The sequence below is a fragment of the Stenella coeruleoalba genome, assembly GCF_951394435.1.
Source record: "Stenella coeruleoalba genome assembly, chromosome: 17".
Classification (NCBI taxonomy): Eukaryota; Metazoa; Chordata; class Mammalia; order Artiodactyla; family Delphinidae; genus Stenella; species Stenella coeruleoalba.
This window is the reverse complement of record NC_137163.1, coordinates 47,035,185-47,060,019: the sequence shown is the minus strand read 5'-3', so window position 1 is coordinate 47,060,019 and position 24,835 is coordinate 47,035,185. Positions and strand designations below refer to the sequence as shown.

At 39.5% G+C, this 24,835-nt stretch overlaps 1 protein-coding gene across 1 annotated transcript in view; it reads left to right on the top strand.

The window, feature by feature from the left end:
* Positions 1-17,587: 17,587 nt before the first annotated feature.
* LOC307176269 (UDP-N-acetylglucosamine--peptide N-acetylglucosaminyltransferase 110 kDa subunit-like) overlaps positions 17,588-24,835 on the top strand; it is a 30,921-nt gene continuing 23,673 nt past the window's right edge. Inside the window, exon 1 of the mRNA XM_079902201.1 lies at positions 17,588-17,609. The gene's annotated coding sequence lies outside the window, so the exon portion shown is untranslated. The remainder of the gene's footprint in view (positions 17,610-24,835) is intronic.

The window sequence follows — 24,835 nt, the reverse complement described above, 5'->3', positions numbered from 1 at the left end:
AGAGTACAAAATAGAGGCAGGATGTTTGAAATAGTTCTCCATCTGGCAGAGGAGGCCTTGAAGCTGTGAGCCACTCACTGCAAACCAGCAGGACATGAAGGATTCTTGAGCAGATCTGAAGCTACTGGGAGGCCTTTGAGGAGTTAAATCCCATAGTATATACTGTACCTTCAATGGCCCCTTCTCCCTCTCTGTCCAGTCTTCCTCCACTCCCGTGGGGGCCCAAAGGGGTTAAATGAGCACTCTTTGACTTGTACTTGGTGGTCCCAGAACTTGACGTGGGCTTGGAGACTTCCATGAAAAGTCTGCCTTCCATCTACTGGCTTGGGTTTCTTGGGCTCTCTGCTCCAGGCTAATCCCTTCAACCTGCTTTTTCCATTTCTGCCAATAATCCCCCTCTCCAGACCTTCCTAATGCTCTTCTGGGGCAGGGGGGAGACTTACTGAGGGCAATGTTTATTTCTAGAGGGAGAGGTGACCACATGACTTCACAGTGGTCGTCCCCTTGATTATTCAGTTTCTGTCTAGATTAGTCGTGGGTGTTTGTACACCCCAGCCTCACCCCCAGGAGGCTTTAGAACACTGTCCTTATCAGCACTGAGCCTCTCTCTAGCCTCCTTCCCTCTCTCTCCTTACCCATCTTTACCCACAGACTCGCAGGCTTTCTGGACCTCTGAGGAAGATAAGCACTTCACAGAACCTCTGCTACAGAACCAAACATACTGAAATGACTCTTTACGAAGATACTGAAACAACAGAAAAAGAATACATGACGATTGTTTCTCCTGAGGGTTCACTTACCTAGGGGGCCTTTAGCAAACTTTGACTGATAAATCTAACCTTTCCTTCCTTGGCAATAGTTGATCACACTGTGAGGAAAACAAGTTAGAGAATGGAAAAATAATATTTGGATTTCAACGAAATAATAAAGATGCAGGGGCTATCTTTGACTTTTGCAAGGTGAGAAGACAGTTTACATTTTGATTATTTGATGGCAGGAATCCCTTTTAAAACAGGGCCAGTCTACATGATGCCTTTAAAAATCAACCTTTTCAAATATAGCCATAACCCCCACAAGATTTCTTGATTTCTCTGGGGTCAGATAAACCGTCACATTTCACAGTGGTGCCCTGTACATGAAAGTGATAAACATAACCTGGAAGCACAGCAGTGGCTAAAAATATGGAGCTGGTAGCCATTCGTTGAAATTATTTTTTGCTTTTAATTCATTGCATAAAATGCTAATGTCCAAATTAAGGCAGGTACATCTTACCAACCGTCAAGAGCTTCAACCCTGCTAACAGCTAAGTATGTACTTTTAAACCCTGCTTTGACTGCTCCAGAAACTTACTGGGTTTCTTTAATGCCTCTTTTACTATTTCCTTTGTGTCATTTTGTTTTTCTTTAAAAACACAGCTGTGTGATCTTGGGGAAGTTATATTATTTCCTTGAGACTTGGTTGCCTTCTCTGTGCATATCTGGGTATAATTTTAGTATTGCTCAATAAAATTTTTGTTGATAATGAAAATATTCTATATCTGTACTATGTAAAGCAGTATTCAACAGCTACATGGAGCTAATAAACATCTTTGAAATATGGCAAATGCAAATGAGGAACTGAATTTTTAATCTTATTTTTAAATTTGTTTAAATATAAATAACGCCACGTGGCTAGCATCTGTTGACAGTACAGATCTACATAATATTTTAAGGACACTCTCCACTCAAAAACTCTACCATTCATTAACTCAACCTAAATATTTTTGCCCCCTGACAAACAGAAAATAAGTTATGCTTCCCTTGAAATTATCTGTCAAGTCCTTTATCAGTTTGGGGACATTATATTCTTAAAATTCACTTTGCTTTATGAAACTTTAATAATGTTGGAGTTCCCTGCCCTTGGTACCACCTTTGTGATGATGGGAAATACTGTGGATGATCAAGGACCATTTCAAGAGATCATGGAGAGAAATCTCCTTTTGGATTTAATTTCATTATGAGGATGTCAAAATGCTAAATTACTTAAAATAAAACACATACCGATTTTATGCTAAGTTATATGCTACATGTAGCTGGAAAAAAATTACCGAGTGAAGGTTAAAATAACTCCTCTTCAATTTGTCATTTTAAAAAAACTTCTCCTAACATACAATACCTCATTGCCTAACAATGCCAGATAAATGAAGAATTCCTATGTATTCATGAATGCGGGCTAGTCTGTATATTTTTTGGCAGGTATGACCGTTACCGAGGGTAACGGCCTTGTTTGCCGGCCATGTCCTGTCTCCTAGATAGTTGTAGTTTCTGTTGTCTTTCAGTTGGTCCATTGGATATCAGAGGGGAATTTATAAAACTATACTTCCCTTTACACTTAGTTTTTTCTTTTGTTTTGTTTTACTTGAAGTATAGTTGATTGACAATGTTGTGTTTCAGGTGTACAGCCAAGTGATTCAGATATATGTATTTCTTTTTCAGATCCTTTTCCATTATAGGTTATTACAAGGTATTGAATATAGTTGCCTGTGCTATACAGTAGGACCTCGTAGTCTATCTACTTTATATATAGTTTACACTTACTTTGTGTGATACACGCTGGTCAGACCACATGATTATTTTCACTTCTGATATAATTTTTTCTGGTCCAACCTCAAATCTTTGATAAGATATTTTTTAGCATGTGTGTGCTCTAAATTCAACAGTAGTTATTAGAGATATGGTTTTGCACTAGGTATTCTTCGTTCTTTTGTTCTCGGCCAACCAACTGAAAGTTCGCTTTTATTTTCTGGTTGGTTTGCTAGATGTTTATGACTATAATAAAAGTCTTACATTTTGCCTCCTATCTTAAAACACAATCTGAATTAGCAATGGATATTGTGCTATACATAGGCGCTGTGATATAAATATAGTTTCTAACTTCAAAAACATATAGCCTAGAAGGGAACACAGACACATATGCAGCAATTATGGCAACTGCATTTGTTTACTAAGTGAAATAGCACTGAGATGGATAAAGTGCTAACAAGCCTTGAACAGCCAAATCAGCTTCAAAAATAGATGTGCAGTTCTTTAAAAATATTTTTAACATTTTTCCAGCTACATGTAGAATATAACTTAGCATAAAATCGGTATGTGTTTTATTTTAAGTAATTTAGCATTTTGACATCCTCATAATGAAATTAAATCCAAAAGGAGATTTCTCTCCATGATCTCTTGAAATGGTCCTTGATCATCCACAGTATTTCCCATCATCACAAAGGTGGTACCAAGGGCAGGGAACTCCAACATTATTAAAGTTTCATAAAGCAAAGTGAATTTTAAGAATATAATGTCCCCAAACTGATAAAGGACTTGACAGATAATTTCAAGGGAAGCATAACTTATTTTCTGTTTGTCAGGGGGCAAAAATATTTAGGTTGAGTTAATGAATGGTAGAGTTTTTGAGTGGAGAGTGTCCTTAAAATATTATGTAGATCTGTACTGTCAACAGATGCTAGCCACGTGGCGTTATTTATATTTAAACAAATTTAAAAATAAGATTAAAAATTCAGTTCCTCATTTGCATTTGCCATATTTCAAAGATGTTTATTAGCTCCATGTAGCTGTTGAATACTGCTTTACATAGTACAGATATAGAATATTTTCATTATCAACAAAAATTTTATTGAGCAATACTAAAATTATACCCAGATATGCACAGAGAAGGCAACCAAGTCTCAAGGAAATAATATAACTTCCCCAAGATCACACAGCTGTGTTTTTAAAGAAAAACAAAATGACACAAAGGAAATAGTAAAAGAGGCATTAAAGAAACCCAGTAAGTTTCTGGAGCAGTCAAAGCAGGGTTTAAAAGTACATACTTAGCTGTTAGCAGGGTTGAAGCTCTTGACGGTTGGTAAGATGTACCTGCCTTAATTTGGACATTAGCATTTTATGCAATGAATTAAAAGCAAAAAATAATTTCAACGAATGGCTACCAGCTCCATATTTTTAGCCACTGCTGTGCTTCCAGGTTATGTTTATCACTTTCATGTACAGGGCACCACTGTGAAATGTGACGGTTTATCTGACCCCAGAGAAATCAAGAAATCTTGTGGGGGTTATGGCTATATTTGAAAAGGTTGATTTTTAAAGGCATCATGTAGACTGGCCCTGTTTTAAAAGGGATTCCTGCCATCAAATAATCAAAATGTAAACTGTCTTCTCACCTTGCAAAAGTCAAAGATAGCCCCTGCATCTTTATTATTTCGTTGAAATCCAAATATTATTTTTCCATTCTCTAACTTGTTTTCCTCACAGTGTGATCAACTATTGCCAAGGAAGGAAAGGTTAGATTTATCAGTCAAAGTTTGCTAAAGGCCCCCTAGGTAAGTGAACCCTCAGGAGAAACAATCGTCATGTATTCTTTTTCTGTTGTTTCAGTATCTTCGTAAAGAGTCATTTCAGTATGTTTGGTTCTGTAGCAGAAGTTCTGTGAAGTGCTTATCTTCCTCAGAGGTCCAGAAAGCCTGCGAGTCTGTGGGTAAAGATGGGTAAGGAGAGAGAGGGAAGGAGGCTAGAGAGAGGCTCAGTGCTGATAAGGACAGTGTTCTAAAGCCTCCTGGGGGTGAGGCTGGGGTGTACAAACACCCACGACTAATCTAGACAGAAACTGAATAATCAAGGGGACGACCACTGTGAAGTCATGTGGTCACCTCTCCCTCTAGAAATAAACATTGCCCTCAGTAAGTCTCCCCCCTGCCCCAGAAGAGCATTAGGAAGGTCTGGAGAGGGGGATTATTGGCAGAAATGGAAAAAGCAGGTTGAAGGGATTAGCCTGGAGCAGAGAGCCCAAGAAACCCAAGCCAGTAGATGGAAGGCAGACTTTTCATGGAAGTCTCCAAGCCCACGTCAAGTTCTGGGACCACCAAGTACAAGTCAAAGAGTGCTCATTTAACCCCTTTGGGCCCCCACGGGAGTGGAGGAAGACTGGACAGAGAGGGAGAAGGGGCCATTGAAGGTACAGTATATACTATGGGATTTAACTCCTCAAAGGCCTCCCAGTAGCTTCAGATCTGCTCAAGAATCCTTCATGTCCTGCTGGTTTGCAGTGAGTGGCTCACAGCTTCAAGGCCTCCTCTGCCAGATGGAGAACTATTTCAAACATCCTGCCTCTATTTTGTACTCTAGCAATGCAGACAGGAAACGTGACCCCATTTTTAGGTTCTAAAGAGAAATTCTAAGTACCTGAAAGACTGAGGAACATGGTGGCTTTTATTTAAGATGTGGAGATAGAGAGCACATACCTGGACTTGGGCCTGCAGCAGCACAGAATTGCACCAAGAGTTCCCTTTATTTTCTCTCGCATCTCTGTTCCTCCTTTTCTCTCTGCTGGATTAGCCATGGGGACTCCAAGTTCTTTCTTGTGTGGTCCTGGTACCAAGATTCTCCTGGGAATTATAAAGCTATTCACCTTCTACATCGAGCACTTCTTATTTTTTCCCCAGCAACACAAGTCATCCTTAAGAGGGGTCAGGGTGCTAGCTCTTAAATATATTTTAGGCATCCCTTTGTACATTAAATTCTCTTTCTTGGAGACTGCTCCTGACATGGTGTTCACCGTGCTCCCAGCTGGCCTCCTGAAGTTCTGCCCTACCTTCCCCAACAGGTACAGTTCAGGAGCTAGCTGCCTACCTCAGGGTGATAGGTTATCTTCTAGTTGCTTTATTCCTTTCCCTTTTATATTTAGAGAGTATAACTGGAATACATAAACTTCTCTATGACCACAGCTTTATTTGCAACCCACAGGTTTTGTTATGGCATATTTTCATTATCATTGAATTAATAAAATTCTAATTCCCATTGCAACTTTATCTTTGACCTACATAATGATCAGAAGTATGTTTTTAATATCCAACTATTTGGTAAAATATTGGTTATATAGGTTTAAATTTCTTGCTTATTCAGAGTCTTGTGTTATAACCAGAATATAGTCAATTTTATAAATGTGCCATGTGCACCTAAAAATTTCTGCATAATATATATATTCCATCATTGTTGGTGCGGTGTTTTATGTAAATTTAGGCCAAAGTTTTTCATGATGGTATTCAGATCTTCTATAATCTGCTGATTTGTTGTTGTGGTTCTATGTTTCTGATCTAGGTAATTTAGATTTTTCTATTTCTACTTAGATTTTTGGAATTTCCCTTCATATATTGCATTGAAGTTTAGATTTATAATATATTCCTTGTAAAGTAACAGTGGGTTTTATTACCCTGCCTTATCGCCAGTGATACTTTTTGCTTTCAAATCTATGTTAACATTAAAAAATCTTCTTCAATTTTACTTATTGTTGTTATGACATAACTTTTGAATCCTTTCATTTTCAATCTGACTCTTGTCTTTTGTAGGTGGCATAGAATTATGTTTTTTGTTTGTTTCAATAATCCTTGTCCTTTAATTTGAGTATTTACAGTTAATGTATTTTCTTACAGACCGTTTACTCCTTGTTTACTCTTTGTCCCACCTTGTTATGTTCCTTTTGCTCTTATTTCTTCCTTTGAGATTTCTTCAAATTCCATTTTCCCTTATATTAGCTTGTTAATTTTACACAAGTAGCAGTTACACATGTACCATGACTTATTAGCTCTTTTACTGCTTCTCAAGCAATGCTGAGATCTTAAATTTCTTTTACTACTTTTTCTTCTTCCATTTGTTTTAATGCATTCTAATTTTTGATATATTTTATTATTACTCTTTTGTGCTGTTAGATTTTATTTAGGTTTATCCACTTATTTCCGTGATAACTCGGGGTCATCAGTTCAACGTTTGCATGAATAATGCAAATGGAAACAAGACAGGCATGCTTACTGAAACTGAAAATGACTTGGCACTGGCTGGAATAACTGATGAGAGAGCAAGAGAAAAACAAAAATGAAAACAAACCGTGATCAAGAAACAATCAGTCAAGGTCTGACTTTCTGTACTTAGTTTCAAAAAGAGATACCACAAATCCCAGCGGGAGACTCCAGCATCATTAGCTGTCTTTCTCCTTTGTTTCCACCTTCCTTTCCTTTTCCTTCTACCCTAGATTGTTCCAGGAAGTGTTTATAGCTCCTTGCAAGACACATTCTAATACTTGCTTTCTCTCACACAAACTTCACAATATGTCCATGTGATACATTGTGTGGAGGTAAAAGACAATTCATCACAGGCACATCTCCTATGAAAATAAAATTAGAAACTAGCTTCTAAACATGCAGAGAGAAGGGCGTGGTGTCAGGCACTAATTTCCTTGCGAATTCCTCTCCATTTCTAATAGACGTTCTTCTTTACCAAGATCTGTTTTTATTGGTGTCCTATTCCAGACTGCTCCACTCCACCCATCCTCATCCTGTAAAATACATTCACGCTCTTTTGTGACCCTACTCATTTGACCATTAAATAGTCAATCATAGAACTGTCGGAATTAAATATAGAGTGAAATTAAAATACTGGAGTCACTTGGAGGGTTTAAGCAGCTCCACCAGAAAATACTGGGCATGGATTTAAAAGAGGCTGCATGGGACTTGCTCTTGTCCAAGTTCTTTCTCAAGAAGTATCTGAAATAAGCCTAAATTCAGAGTTAATCAAACTGGCCTTCTCTCTCAGGTGGACTGGAATTCATTGCTCTTTCCCCTCAACTCCCTGATGTCAGTGGCACTTTCCGGAGAGGAAGTGGACTTCTCTGCCTACTGCAGAAGCGCAGTTCCCCCGGGCCCACTCCCTGTCTGAATGCCACACTTGAGGCCAGATGCCAGCCTTCCTAGAACATTTGTGGTCTCTTTCAGTTTCCGACCTGCTCAGATTGAGTCCCTGTAGACTCTTCCTCAGCTTGAAACCTGATCTTCCACCCCTTCCCTGACCTTGATGGTTACCTTCCTACTTTAGGCCTCAGGTGCTTTAGCTATAAAATGATATAGTTGCCCTTAATTCTAAAGTCTTCTTTCTAAAGCGCTACAATGTGCTGGCTCCTTGAAAATGTTTCTCTTTGCTGGTTTTAATTTTGTAGAGAATTAAAACCCCAGCCACTCTAAAAGACAGTAAGTTACATTGGATAAGGAAAGTGTGCGTTTGTAGTTAGATTAACAGGGATGGAAGATGACTTAATATGTTTTAAGATACTCATGATCCGTTCTCGTGAGAGTCGGGGGAAGAAGGGGAAGAGAGTTAATAAAATACCAAACGATTGTGACAAATTAAGTTTACCAACATGTAGCTGATTAGTTACTACTTGAATAAGCCACACAAATCCAATCCAAGCTGTCCTTTATTTTTCTAAGAAGGATCCCAGTGAACTGAGTCCCATGTTCAGTGACTCCACGTTCAATGGCTTAGTCTTTAAAAACTGTTATGTTGCTGGAAGAAGAAATATTGCCCATCAGTCCTAATTGATGTTAAGCTATCATGCACATTTGAAATAAATTTATTACTTTGCCTGATCTCAGTGTAATACATTCCAAAGGGGCAAAGAGCACACGAAAAGTTATGGAGTCTCCATCTTCCACACTGAATTGTGCAATAAATTACATATTATTTGGCCGTGAAATTCACCAGCCATAGAAACCACGCCATTAGCAATGTATACAGTGGTAAACAGCAGGTAATGAGAATGATATAAAACCAAACAGACTGCGTATGTTGGCACTGCTGCCAATAAAACAATCATTAAATGCATTCATATGCATCTACGCTAGGTAAGCTCTTTAGGGCAATTGCTATGAGTTCTACATACCTGTCAGGATATTATATATAGCCCACTTTCTATGGCGTTTATTCAAAGACTCTGAGAAAGGGTTACTCTGGGTAAATTCAGACCTTTTCTCAATATAGAATTTGGTCAACATGCATTCTGAACAGCAAAATTTCACAGTATTTTCCTACAATAATTGCCACCTCAGCAAATGCAGGATTAAGTATAATGGATTATAAGAAGTTAGAAAGGAAAGATGGAAGAAAAGAAGGAAGGTAGAAAAAAGGTGGGTATGGAGTACTTCAACATTTATGTAAAGAGTGGACCTAAAACTAACCTGAGGTTTCCCTGAACTATTAGCATATGCTATAGAAACTTAAATGAAAAAATAAAAAAAACCAAGCAAGGGAAACTCAAAGATTCTTTGTTTTTTCACTTTACTGCATATACACGTCCATCTTAAACAATCTATATGCTTATACCCAATAAGAGAGCATTGTTTTGCAAGGCTATTTGGGTTCTATCAGTATGTAAAGGTCGGACAACTCAACTTTAGCAGAGTTAGGCCTCAGGTGAATAATTGCTTCTTTCAGGTTGCGAGCATTTGAATTTTCCAGAAATGTTTCCCAAAATATGAAAACTAAAAGAAGGGTCCTAGGACAGCGTCCTTTAGAAGTTTTATATAGTATCAAGGCTTTTGGAGGAAGAGAATCCTTGTCGATTATCAACACAATGATTCCAAGCAGGTCTATTTTTGCTGAGAATATTATATAACAGAACCCACTTCACCTCCATTATACTGACAATGATCTTCCTTACTTCAACCTTGTGCTTCTTAGTAAAGTTGAAAATACTGAGCCAAGAACAGACAGTGACAATGCCAGAGACTCAGATGTACCTATAGGTGCCTTCAGACAACATCAGCCACCCAGGCTAAAGTCCTGGTTTAAAACATCCCAACATGAATGCATCTCAAAAACCATATGCTGAGCAAGTGAAGCCAGATCAAAAGGGCACCCACTGTATTATTCAACTTACATGAGATTCTAAACTGGGCAAAAGTCATCTCTAAAGATAAAAAACAGATCCGTGGTTGCCTTGGGGTGGGAGATGGGGATACTTTTGCAAAAGCCTGGGAGGAAACTTTCTAGGGTTTTAGAATTGTTATCTGTCTTTATGGGGGTGGTAGTTAAACAAATGTATACATTAATTAAAAGTCACTGAACGTTGACTAAAAATGTCTGCATTTTATTGTATGTAAATGATACCTTAATAAGGTTGATTGCAAAATGAACCAAAACCAAAACAAAGCAGAAGAAAAACCTCTCAAGACCTCAAAGGAAATACACTGTTTTCTTCCAGGGTACCAGACTGGAAATGAGGCATTGGTCTGTTCTACCCTCAGATTATCCCTAGGATTATCTAGTCTATTTTAAAGCACTAGAGTCCCCTATCAGGAAAACTCACCCCATGTTTAATTACTTTGATTTCTTCTGTGCCTCTTCTCCCAACACAGTGAAGCCACTCACGGAAGGAAAACCAGCTTTTTCCAACTTTGTATCACCACATATTCTTTCCAAAGCTATTATTTATGGAATGGAATTTGGCTACACTTTGTAAAAATCTAGTTTTTGGGCCTTACAAATCTTAACAGTTAACCTATTGCCTCCACTGGAATTTGGAAAAAAATTATTTTGAAAAGGAATAGCTGAGACTTGACATTTTTTTGTGTGTGTGATTTTCTGTTCCCCTAAGAGAGAAGTGAGTAGGAATGAGAAACACATACATAAAGAAAAATAAATTATCTTGCTGCCTTTGCATGGTTATAATTTAGAGGAGGCCCTTTTCAACAATAATCTATTATCAGAATCAATAAAATATAATCTCCATGAAGGCCAGGCCAGGATATTTGTCTCTTTTTCAGCAGATTGCAATACAAACCACATTCATGGATATGCTTCTTGATGATCTTTGTAATACTGGAACAGTTGCCCATTTCCTCATGCCTCTTCACCTTAACTTCAACCTGGTTTTTCACCAATGACCTCACATTTCCTTCTCTATCACTTGGTTGTGGGCCTCTTTTCCAACTCCAACTCCAACTCGCATTTCACTCTGGCACCAAAGGAAGACTCACACCTTCCTGCTTTTTAGTCATACCTCAAGGTCATTACCATATTGTGATCACCCTGAAGAATAGCCAGACAATTGTTATTTCAGAGCCATCTGACAGTTTGTAGCTCTAAAAATTAACTAAGGACCGCATTTGTCAAAAATATCCTAGTTTAAGATTTTGGTAATACAGCAACAGTCATTCCGAAGTCACTTATGACAATCAGTGTGGGAAGCACCCTCCTTCAGGAAGATCCTTTGCCATACAATACTCTTTCCCTGTCTGGTAATAAGGAAGCATGGCTGTAGAAAGTAACCTTTTGTGGAAAGAAATACTTGGCTTTGAGAAGGCTTGAAGTTCATACATTTTTCTTGAATTAGATTCCCCATTAATTACTTTATCCACAAAGAGGTAATTATCAGAGTTATGTAAGCAATTAAGGAGATGCTACTCCACATCCTTTCAGCTTGTTGACCTTTCTCACTTTATTTCATGTGGCTATCTGCAACATCAGTGATTTACATGCCTTTCTTTTTTTTTTTTTTAACAGATTTCTGTGTGTGTGTGTGTCCCCATGATGAAGACATCATTAAAGTAAAATATCATGAATAGACTCTTAAGAAGCAGAGTCTACTGAAAGTCCTGGAAAATATGAAAGCACTAATATTCATGGACAACTCTACACTCTGAAAGTTACTCCAAATGTTGTTGATCTCTCTTTTGTCTAGGAGTTTTTCAAATTTTCTACCATGATCATTTGTTAGTTTTATAATTACATAATAAAGGCGTTACATCATACAATCTTTTGTTATCCATTGCAGTTTTAAAACTATTCCTTTCCTTGTCCTCAGCAGATATGTCATAGATTATTAGTACACAAGCAAAGACTTTCAACGTAACAGTACTTTATAGTGAGAAGAACTATACTGAGCTATCTCTATCCTAAGACAATGCACTAGGAAAGCACTAGGAATTCTTAAGCACTAGGAATACAGAGACGATCAAGGGGCAAGTTCCTTGCCTTCGAGTATACATGATCATTATAGCAAATGCTTAAATAGCACTTAGTATGTAACTCGCCACAGCAGTCTTATTATCCTCCTTTTTAATAGGTGAGCAGAGGAAGCCACAGGGAAGTCATAGGGTAAAGCCAGAATTTGAACCTAGGTAGACTAGTACACTCTCCACGGCTTTAACTACTACATTAAAATATATATATATATATAACTCCAAGTATTCCAAAGTTACAAAACACTTATCTACCAAAACTCAAAAAGGAGCACACAAACTTGCATAGAAAATAAACATGTGGGCTTCCCTTGTGGCGCAGTGGTTGAGAGTCTGCCTGCCGATGCAGGGGACACGGGTTCGTGCCCCAGTCGGGGAAGATCCCACATGCTGCGGAGCGGCTAGGCCCGTGAGCCATGGCCGCTGAGCCTGCGCGTCCGGAGCCTGTGCTCCTCAACGGGAGAGGCCGCAACAGTGAGAGGCCCGCATACCGCAAAGAAGAAAATAAACATGTAAAAGTTCATAAATAAACCACAATATAACCTGCTCCACATAATATACTGACTGCAGTGTCCTGGGCCTCTCCCATCCTTAGGTAGCCGGAAATTACAACAAAATAATACTTTTCACCTTTGGAAGCCACACCATCTCTCATACCCACCAACCAATTACTTCCTTAGAATTGGAAATTAACCTGAATATCATAAAATATATCTATATAGCATTAGTGATGTAGAATCTTTGTTTAAAGACAATAACTTCAATAGCAGAGGGAACGTCACCATTGCAGGCTTCCGATAACCTCTATATTTCTCAGATTTCATGCTAAATCATATAATGCCATATTGTGTCTGAAGCTATTTTTTCAATAGTCCATTTTCTTAAATGGACGAGCAAAGCCGTAAATACTGAGGAACATTTTGGCTCCCAAATCCTAAAGCCATTCTGACTATGCCTGGGTGATCATGGGGACGTCATCGGAACTACCAGAGGACTGGCTGAAATACCAGTGTTCTGGCCAGCTTAATTAGAAATTATACAGAATCCAATTTTATTTTTTTGTTAAGTAATTCCTATGAGGCTTTTAGGATGTCAGTGTAAAGTCCTTTCATGTGTAATCTTTATCCATTAGATAGGGAACAATGCCAATCCCCGTCATAAATACTTTCACAACCTGACACTGAAAATCCATTGCAGGGCATACGACCTGCAAATAGGATGTGAATCACACACATCCACTCATTCAGACAATCCACAAATATTCATTTTTAAGTCTACTATATGCCAATAATGTACCGGCCTCTCAGATGCTAAACCATGCTAAATGCTGAAACAGACATACTCAGTTCGGGCCCTCCTGGAACTTATTACCTACAGAAGTGCCTTCACTGTAAATGGTCAGGTCTCAGCCAATGCTATTATCATCAGCAGGTGACCAAAGGATAGAGCTTGCTTCCCTTCAGAGGTACAAAACAGTTCTTACACCTGAATGGGATGCAAAGAATCATCTGACTTCTTTTCACCAGGGGATGAATTGAACTGTCCTTGCAGAAGAGATAACATAAGGTGTGAACCCCAGATCCTAGAAACGGGCCAGGCACACGATAAGTGTTCAGCTTTTCAAAAACAAATGAACAATCACTTCCTCTCCTAGATCTTTACACCCTTCCTCTGTTGGCTACTTTCTCTCAGCTTATAAACATCCTCAAATATACACACTTAAAAAAACTCTCAGACCTATGATTCTTTGGATATTCTTGTGGATAACCTAAGTCTCTACCATGCCTTCAAACACCTGTCCTCCCAAAAGCCCACATCTGTACCTTGGGCCCAGACCTATCTACCAGGCCCCTCTAAAGCACTGAAGATGAAGTAAGATCCTCTCGCCACCCCCAATCCCTTTCTACTGTGCTCTGTATCTCTCAAAAAGATGCAGCTGTAAACTGTCACCCACGCTTGCTGCCCTCCCTTTTCTAACTGGTCACCAGGCCTCACCCATTCTCTCTCAGATCTGCAAAACCCGGTCCCACCTTTTATAACTTAAGTGGGACCCTTAGATTACAATTCACCCTGCACCCAATCAACTGCCTTCCACATGGAGGTCCAAGTGAGCCTCTAAACCAGAATTCCATTTCACTGTTCTTTGGTGTTTCCCGCAGCCTTCAGGATAAACATCCAAACTTCTGACAGGACAAACAAGGCGCCTTTCTGTTGGGCCCCACTAAGTTTTCAGTATCGACTCTCATTTCTTTCCCAAACCCTGAGTTCCAGTCCTGTACATTAGTTTTGCCATATTTTCTTACATTTCTCAAACTTCAACACACACTGCTCTCTCCTGCCACCCCAGGAGCTTCTACATACCCTTAGAAAGGACGGCACTTCCTCCAAGAATCCTACCCTGAACTTGCCCTTCCAAGTTTCTGTGCTCTGCAAAGGGGAAAGATGGCGGGGAGGGATACATTAGGAGTTTGGCATTAACATATACACACGACTATATATAAAATAATCAACAAGGACCTACTGCATAGCACAGGGACCTCTACTCCATATCCTGTAACAAAGTGTACGGGAAAAGAATCTGAAAAGGAATGGATATATGTATAACTGAATCACTTTACTGTACACCTGAAACTAACACAATATTGTAAATCAACTATCCTCCAATATAGAATAAAAATTAAATCAAAGAAAAAAGAGATTCTGTGCTCTGTAGCAGCAGAACTCACTTCTTCCAGAGCACTGACTCCTGTGCTTGTGTTTACTTGCTGCCCAGTAGAAGGGAAGATTACCTAGGGCAGAAGCATGGTCTCCAGCAGCCCTTGGTTCTGACAACTCATTCAAGTGCCAGGATACTTTACACACATAACCTGCTTAATTGATTCTAAGAACCCACAGAAAGAGTGGTTTTTAATGTCATTTTACAAGTGTGTGGATTGTAGTGCAAAAGAAACCTGTCCAGGCCACAGAGAGCATAAGCTCTGGAATTCAAACCCTAAGCTGCCTTGACACCGGTGCTCTTTCCACTATATATGATACACCTATTGAAAAAAATTTTTTTTTCCCGAGCCCTGTTTGAATGGAAAGGAAATGAAGCTGGGATATATCCATTTCCTAATCGCTTTGGTGTGTACCAGGCAAAGTCATTCAACAGACCAGGTAACATCTGTGCAACAATTAACGATACTCCAAACTGTGCTAAGTGTTCTACTTTGTAGAGTCTAGAAGCATTAACACAGTGCATCCTTGTAACCGCCACGGAGGCTGGGTCCTGTTAAGCCCATGCTACAGATGAGAACACTGAGACCTTGAAGCCTTAAGGCACTCGGCCGGGGTCACCGAGCTGGCAGGAGTCCTAGGCCGCACGCCCCGTCTAGTGCACGCACACCCGGGCACTGGGCATCGGTTCTAGTGCCCACCCTCCACCTTTAACCATTTAATACCCCGCTTCTCAGCGCCCACACGAGGGCCCCTGGAAGCGGGAAGTACAAAACTGTCTTGAGAAGCCGTGGCTGGAAGCAGCTCTGGATACAGATCACGGGCAGAGGGTGCTCAGGAGCGGCGCCCAGTCTACCCCGCGGAGGCGGTCGGCGTTAAGTCCAGCAGGCCCTCCCTCAGGGAAGCCCGCACGGAGGGCAGAGGCACCGAGTCCTGCAGCGCGCACAGGTCCTCAGAGCGCGAGAAGGAGTCGGCCGTGCTGTCCGGGCGCAGCTTCACCGAGTGTTCATGGCCTGAGCGCGGCCTCGGGGACGCTGGCTGCAGACAGGATGCCCACACCCTCCTGTGGGTCCCGGCTCGCCTCCCGGCCCCTCGGGCGCCCACCGCCCGGCGGCTGCGGCCCCGCATCGTGGGCAGGACCGGCATAGCAGCCAGAAGACATAGGGCCACGGGCCCCAGCTAGGCCGGGGCCTCCATGCCGCGCTCCGGAGCCCACGCGCGGCCTGGTGTTGGCGCGGGCATCAACTGCCTCCCGAGCCGCGGGGTTGCGGCTTAAGCCGTGCGTCCGCACGCAGACCCGCCTCCCCTGACGACGCGGCCTGAGGAGCGGTGTCGGCAGCTTCGAGACTACGGCAGCGCAAAACGTAGGAGGTGTGGAGAATTTGGGGTTTCCAAAAAGCGCTTGCTGACTGATCCAAACAAAAGTGAGACATGGTTGTATCAGCGCATTTTAAAAGTAGTTAAACTCCCTCAAAGTGTCTCTGCTCGCCCCGCCCAGGAGAGAGCGTGAACTCCTTGAGGCACGCAGGAAAGGCTGAGTGAACGTCTGCCTGTGGTCCCTTACCTGGTGCACGGGTGTGTGAATTTCTGCGGAGAGCTCTTAATTTCTGTCGTTTCTGCTGACTTGACACGGTGGTTGGCAAACGGTGACGTGTTCCGTGAATTCAGGACATGATCGTGGTTCCTAATAATCACTTTGTTTTGTACTGACACCTCCACAGAGAATTTACTACTGAATATCCACTTTAGAGAAGAGAAACTGAGGCGTAGGAAGTGAAGTGACTGAGTAAGAGGAAGGACTCAATTGGTGTTAGTAAATTAACCCTGCAAGGAGGCCGTTAGCCTGCGGTGGCTCTAGCGATGCGGCCGCCTACTTAAACCAACCAAAATCTAAGCCTGTCAGCGCCTCAGGGTGACGAACACCGCTGAGGACACCCAGTCACAAACCACCAACTAGGCGTTAAAGCCATAGCAAATCACTCGTTTCCTTGCTTTGCTTCTGCCCTTTTAAAATAAACATCTCTGCAGCTCCTGTGGCTGGAGTGCTCCTCACCTCTTCCGCTTTGTGCTGCCTGAATTGAATCTGTTTTTGCGCACATAAAGTGTTAAAATTTTAAATATGCCTCAGTTTGTCTTGTAAGATTGGCCGTAGAAGTTGGATTTGTGTCCAGTTTCTAGAGCAGTGGTCGTCCTCTGGTCAGGCCTTAGGCGTTACGTGTACAACGTTCCTCTTCTACCACCACCTTCTGGATGGCTCCACCCACTACCAGCTCCCACGCATCAGTTCCCCTAGATGTGGTCAGCAATGGCTTTTACATGCAGCGTGCTCACATTATAACATCGCAGACACTCCTCCGTCCTCCAGCCAGCGTGTGAAGTGAAACATTACCATTCCTGTTGAAGAGTCTCTGGTGTGACCACTTTCCCAAACACAGCCACTCCCCAGCTGACCCTGGGTAACCACTCTTCTGAACTTGGTCTCCATCACTGGCATGGATGTCTTTCTATGTAGGCTACATGTTTAAGTATTCTTAAACTGCATATCGTATTCTATTTTGTTTTCTCTTGTTACTTGCTTTATTTAGTGTTATCTTTGCTAGGTTCATCCATGCTGACACGTAAAGATCTGTCTAGTTCATGTACTTTCCTCGCTACGTAGGATTCCCATGTAGGGAAATCCAATAATTTATATGTGCATTTTCCTGTTGATGGACATTTAAATTGTTTCGAATTTTAAGTATGACTTTCTTTTTAAAAAAATTTTATATCCTTTTTAAAGGTTACTTTACATTTACAGTTATTACAAAATATTGGCTATATTCCCTGTGTTGTACAATACATCCTTGAGCCTGTCGTACACCCAGTAGTTTACATCTCTCACTTCCCCACCCCTGTATTGCCCCCTCCTCCCCCTCCGCACTGGCAACCATTAGTTTGTTCTCTATATCGGTGACTCTCCTTCTTTTTTGTTATATTTATTCAATTGTTGTATGTTTTAGATTCCATATATAGGTGATATCCTACAGTGTTTCAGAGTTCAAAAGACTCTCACGACAGAAGCCAAAAGGTAAGAGCCATTTTACATTGATAAAAAGCATTTTAACTATGTAGAAGCAGAAAATGAAAAGAAAGAACTTTGCATTACATTTAATAAAAGCTTAGGGAGATCTTTGTGGTATATTAGTGAACTTATTTGTGGAAATTTAGCCATGTACATTGTGTTGGAGAGGCACCAAGAGTTCAAGGACTCTCACAATTTGAGTACACAATTGCCTTACTTGTAGGCATGGTGGCATCCATTTACATAACAATGATTTGGAGGATGTTGTGTTAGTCAGCTCTTGCTGTGATAATGCTTTGGAACAAATCGACCCAAAACTCAGTTCCATAAACAAGAATTTATTTTTCTTGGACCTATTGGCTAGCTGCAGTGGCTCTCTTTTAGACCTCTAGATGGCTGGTTTTGCTCCGTGTTTTGGGTCAGTTTGAGGTCTGTAACACACATCTTCCTCTGGAGCCCAACTGTGAGGCCGCAGCTCCCAGGCCCTGTCTTCTCACAAAGTTCACTGATACATAAGAGGTGAGCCCAACTGCACAAGCCCATTTAAGGCCTCTGCTGCTCATTGAAGGCCATCATGTCTGCTCACACTTCATTGGCCAAAACATGTCACAGATCTAAGCTGTATTTAGAATATGTGTATCTGTTTAAAGTTGGGTGCCCTCACAGAAGAATATTGCCTTTTGGACAGTGTCACCTTAGCATTTTCATTGGCATTTGCAAACGTGATAAACGCCGTGTGCACTTTTTCACCTTTGAGAACTTTCTGAAATTGTGGGACCATTTCTATTGGAAAAGAGGAAGGTACACTTTAGAACTCAACTCTAGTTATGGCATTGTTGGGAGAAGAATTATTGAGATAAGGTCAATACAAGTGAAAGATTTGGGATCACATTTTCATCATTAACATTAGCATTCTACAGAACATTCCTGGAGAATTGTGATGCTTGCTTTATGTGATTTCTATCATAAATCATTAGAATTTGACCAAGACACTTCAGTGAAACATACATCATACAGCACATCGCATTTTAGTTTTTCCTACCACTCCACACCTTATCATCAATACTTCACCATAACTCAGAAACAGAAACAGAAACTGAGTGAGTTCATTGTTAGCAGACGGGCTTCACAAGCAATACTAGTGGAAGTTCTTCAAATGATAGCAGACAGTTAACTCAAGCCATACAAACAAAACAAAGAATGCTGACTAGAGCAGTTGTGTAGGGAATTATAAAAGATACTGTAATTTCAAATTTCTTCTCCTTTCTTCTCTTAACTAATTTAAAAAGTAAGTGCCTAAACAATATGACTATATTTGGATTGTTCTCTATGTAAAATAAAAAAAATATCATATATTTGATGATATGGCACAACGAAGGCAGTGAGAACAAAGCTGTGTTAGAATAAAAATGACAGTAGATCATAAGCTGAATCCGCAGGAAGAAAGGAAGAGAACCAGAAATGGTAAATAGATTAACCCGACAAACTCAAAAATATTTATTTGCTCAACTTTCTTCTCTAAGCTCTTTGAAAAAATAAGCTTGTGAGAAGTAATTATTATAATAATATGTTGTTAAGTATGTAAAATATATAAATGTAATAAAAACAAAAAAGAGGGGAAGGCATACAGCTCTATAAAAGTACAGTTTCTGTTTCTATCTGGAATGAACCTAGTAAAAATCTGAAGAGATTCTGAGATGTATTCCATAAGCCCTAGTGCAGCCATTACTCAAACAATGTGGTTAAAAATCATTAAAGGAATTACATGTTACAGTAGAAAATATCTACTTACTATAAAAGGAAAACGGAGGAACAATAACAAAAAAGCAAAAACATGAGACATGTAGAAAACCAAAGGTAAAATGATAGACATAAATAAATCCTACCATATCAATAATAAAAACTAAATGTAAATGAATTAAACAGTACAATCAAAAGGCAGATATTGTCGAACTGGGTATTAAAAAATGTTTTCTATAGGAGACACTGCTTGGATTCAAAAGTCTAATGTGTACAAAGTAAAAGGATGAAAAAATATACATCATGCAAATAGCAACCGTAAGCATTGCTGAAGTGGCTATACTAATACCAGAAAAAATAGACTTTAAAACAAACAAAAAAGTTACTAGATATGAAAAGGGACATTTTATGATAAAGAGAGGGAAGATACAAAAATCTTTAACATATTTGCCCTGAATAAGGTAAAACCAAAATACACGAAGAAGAAAATACCAAAATCCATGAAGAATTGAAGGAAGAAATAGATAATTGCACAACATTAGGTAGAGGCTTCAGTACTCCACAGTCAATAATGGATAGAACAGTTAGGCAGAAGATCAACAACGATATAGAAGAGTTGGACGAGACTATGAATTAACAAGACCTAATAAATGTTTACAGAACACTCAACCAAACAGTAAAATACTCATCCTGCTCAACTACATGTGAAACGTTTTCCAGCATAGATGACATGCTAGGCTGTAAGAGAAGAGATTGAACCCCACATACATTGCTGGTGGGAATGTAAAATGGTGCGGCCATTTTACAAAACAGCTTGAGAGTTCCTGCAAGTGTTAAACATAGAGTTACCCTATGACCCAGCAGTTCCACTACTAAATATATACCTAAGAGAAATAAAAACTTATGTCTGCACAAAAGCTTGTACGTGCATGTTCATAGAAGCGTATTTCTAAAAACAAAAGGTGGAAATAATTCGAATGACAACTGGATAAATGAATAAACAAAATGTGGAATATCCATACAATAGAATAGCATTCAGCTATAGAAAGGAATGATCTATTGATCCATGTTACAACATGGACGAACCATGAAAGCATTATGTAAAGTAAAAGCAGCCACTCACAAAACATCACATATTGTACGGTCCCATTTATATGAAATGCCCAGAATAGCAAATCTGTAGAGACAGGAAGTAGATGAGTGGTTGCCTAGGGCTGAGAGGGTTGAGGAGATTGAAAAAAGCTTGTTCATGTGTAATGGGTTTTTTGTGGGGGGACAGAAATCTAAAATTGGATTGTTGTGATGCTTACACAAGTCTTTTAGTGGTTACACTGAGAACCACTGAATTGTATACATTAAAGTGTTGAAATTATGGTATGTAAATTCCATCCCAATAAAGCTGTTAAAATTATGATAATTTTATATTTATAAATTTGAAAATTCATCGAAAATGACAAGTTCTTTAAAAATGCAAGCTAACAAGACTAACCCAAGAAAGAAAAAATATCTCAAAAACCTATATCTACTGCAAAAGTTGTTTGTATAATTAAGTACCTTTACAGAAAATGATTTCCAGGGATAAATGGCTTTCAAGTAAATTGTTCCAAATATTTAGGGAAGAAATATTGGTAATCTTACATAAAAATCTTCCAGGAGACAGAAAAGTATATATTGCTCAAAATATTTATAAGGCCAACATAAGCTTCAGATCAAAACTAAAAAGAATATTACAAGAATAGAATCACAGGCCAGTTTCCCTTTTGAACATGCATGCAAAATGTGTAAACAGAAGCACAAACTGTATCCATGGTATGTAAAACAATCATATATCACAATCAAAGTAGCTTTATTCTAGTAGTGCAAGGTTGGTTTAATGTTCAAACATGAAACTGATCCCAGGAATGAATTAGAGTGGGGAAAAAGTCATTTAAAACAGAAGTCTTGGGACTTCCCTGGTGGTCCAGTGGTTAGAACTTGGCGCTTTCACTGCTGGGGCCCTAGGGTCTAATTTCTGGTCAGGGAACTAAGATCCTGCAAGCCATGAGGCAGCGCCCCCCCCCCCCCAAATAAAAAAGAAGAAAAAGAAGACAACCAGGAGAAGCACAAGATCGAATAAACATAACAGATAACACCTTATGAAAAGTAGGTGAAGATTATGGAATATGCTAAAATTTTAAAACAAAAAGAAACATTTAAAGATTCAAGAGGATGTGACAAATATTGTACATAGGCAAAAAATAAAATAAAATAAAATATACGGATGATGGGAGCCCAAAAATCCAGATGCCCATGTCCTGTCTCTGAAGATTCCCATTCGATGGGTTATGGATTTCCTCTATGTTTAAAAACCTACAGGTGTTATAAAGCAGAAACTAACACACCATTGTAAAGCAATTATACTCCAATAAATATGTTAAAACACAACCAAACAAACCTACAGGTGATTCTGATATGATTCACAGACAATGTAAAGCTTCTGCTTTACAGGAAATAATACTTTTTATTATTTTGTTATTTTATAGTTATATTAACAGTTTGTACTATTGACCGGTAAGTCTGATGTCAAAATGCACTCCCCACTAGGGATATAAAAGGAACTAACAGTCTCTGCGGCTGCTTGGTGGCAGCATGCATGTATTGCCAGGGCAATTATTGTAGGAATCCAAATGAGTGGAACATTTTAGAATTGGAAGACTACATACAGATCATCTAGTCAAGCTTCCAACTATTATAGTTGTGAAAACTAAGGCCCATATAAAAGAAATGATTTATCTCCAAAGAGCGTTAGTGAAAGAGTATGAAATTAAAAATATCTCTGAACTTTTAATTTAGTGCTGTTTTTATTAATCTCATGTATTAGCTTAAACTTCAGTGTGACAGATTTGGGATTGAATTCTTGCTCAGATTTACTGATTGCATGCCTTTTAGTAAGTTACTAAAACATTTTTTTAAAAAAAGATTTATTTATTTATTTTTGGCTGCGTTGGCTCTTCCTTGCTATGCGCGGGCTTTCTCTAGTTGCGGTGAGCGGGGGCTACTCTCTGTTACGGTGCGCGGGCTTCTCATTGTGGTGGCTTCTCTTTGTTGCTGAGCGCGGGGTCTAGGTGTGTGGGCTTCAGCAGTTGTGGTTCACGGGCTCTAGAGTGCAGGCTCAGTAGTTGTGGCGCATGCTCTTAGTTGCTCCATGGCATGTGGGAGCTTCCCGGACCAGGGCTCAAACCCGCGTCCCCTGCACTGGCAGGCAGATTCTTAACCACTACGCCACCAGGGAAGCCCTACTAAAACACTTTTAACTTCACTTTTCACATATGTAAAATGGTGAGCCTTGGCTGATATAGAATATGAGATAACCTAGCACTGTTCTTAACACATACACGTAGTTAACATTTTTTGGCTCTCATCCCTCTTAAACAGCCTCTATCCTCTTAACAATGAAAGTGTGTTTCAGCTAGCAAAGCACCCCAGAGCTGACCACATTCTGGCAAGAGATATAGGATTCTTTTTCTTGCTGGTGGTTCTTTATACCTGATATTTGAACTGCACTGAAACATGAACATCTCTTGTTTATACCGTATTAATGGATTTGATAGATGAATTTTAAAAAGTAATATGCAGGAAAAAAATAGTAATATGCAGGAATTGAGCTGCCTTACTCTCAAGAAATATAATTCGATAGTGGTGGCTAAAACAATAAACAGTGTTTGGACAGGGAGTCCATATTGGATGTGAACTACTTGTACTCCCATTCGTCTATTAAGAATAAATAGAATCCTTTCAAAATCTGTTTTAAAGCGCAGTTATTTCCTTCTGACTCATTTAAGTTACCTGCAAGAAAAAGACAATCTCCTGAATCCTTGCTTAAAAGGCTTTTAATATAAAGCAGATAATTTTTTGCAACGTTTCCCAAACTTTTCATTATCAAATTGGCTGAGGCTTCTCAACGATTATCATTTCACAACAATATCTCCCTTTTCACCTTTTTTAAAAGAGTTGGCCTCGTAGATGTGCCCTTAAAACAGAGCTTCACTCTCAACTTATTTTAAATTTTGTATTCAAACAGTATGAAGAAAACAGGATCAGGGAATTTAGCCATAGAAGTGAATGGATTACTGATACATGCTACATCATGGATGCAACTAAGTGAAAGAAGTCAGGCACGAAAGGCTCTATATTGTATGGTTGCATTTATATGAAATGTCCAGCAGTGGCAAATCCATACACACGGAAAATACTATACATTAGTGGTTTCCAGGGGTTTGGAAGAGAGGGAAATAGGGAATGACTCCTCAAAATGGGTGTATGTTTCCTCTTGGGGTGATGAAAATGTTTTGTAGTTGGACAGTGGTGATAGTTGCACAACATTGTGACAGTAGTAAATTCCACTGAATGGTACAGTGAATTGTAAAATGATCAAAATGGTGAATTTTGTGTTATGTTCATTTTACTACAATAAAAAGGAGAAAGAATTAGGGAAAGACTTAGAGTTTGGGAAACTAAGGTGAACTGGTCAAGAAAAAGACAGCTCTACTGTTCAGTGTTCTCTCAGCTCTCCCAGTGCATTAATCCTCAGCAAAAAGTAGCCTGAACTTGTCGATGATAGTCATTCAACACAGTCCAGGGAAAAGTAAATAAAATAAAACCCAACTGTTCTTCTTTAGCACATCTATGAAAGGTTAACTTGCTGCTCAGCCACGTGGACATTCATGAAGACGTTTCACTTTAGGTGTCCTCTACTTCAGTACTTTACTCACAGCTCATTCACACATGTAGGCAACAGCATTCATTAATTGGATGGAATCTGCAGTGCTGGTTGTGATGGGTCTCATGAAAAGAAAAGGGAAGGAGGAAAAAGCCTCCACATTGACTTGGTGGTCTTGACGAAATGGATGCAGAAGACAGCTTGAGTGTCAAACTGGAAACTGTTATTTTCCTTTTCCTTTTCTTTTTATCTTTCCTATCAGGTCGTCTGCCCACTTCCCACCCCCTTCTTTCAAACAGGAAAGACACTAATTAGCTGCTTTTTTGTGTTTTTGGTAAAACACCTATTGTTTTGCGTTTCTTGTTGTTCGGTGAACATTATTGTTTTTACTGCCAAATGAGCTTCAGTGGTTGATGTAGGGGGTCTCTTGGGAACTTAACTTTTTCCAGTTTAAGTGGAAAAGCTTTTTTGTTTGAATTGGCTTTTACTGGGTGCTTCAAGGTTTGCTCTTGGCTCTTTGAAGGGGGACTGAATAGCACTGTGTTTCCTTTGAGGTTCCAATGAATAAAGGATCCTATGTCCTGGGCACTTTTTGTTGATTTTGCTGTGTGTCCTCTCTAGTAGCCAGATGCAGATTCCAGGAAAATGACATATAAATGAATATAAGTAATCTAATATTTTTACAATTTGCTTTGGCCATACTCCTGGTCTTATTCTACTTGTAGCAGATGGCTTTAAAGAGTATTAGCTATGTATATATTAAAAATAATATAAATATACCAATATTAAATAT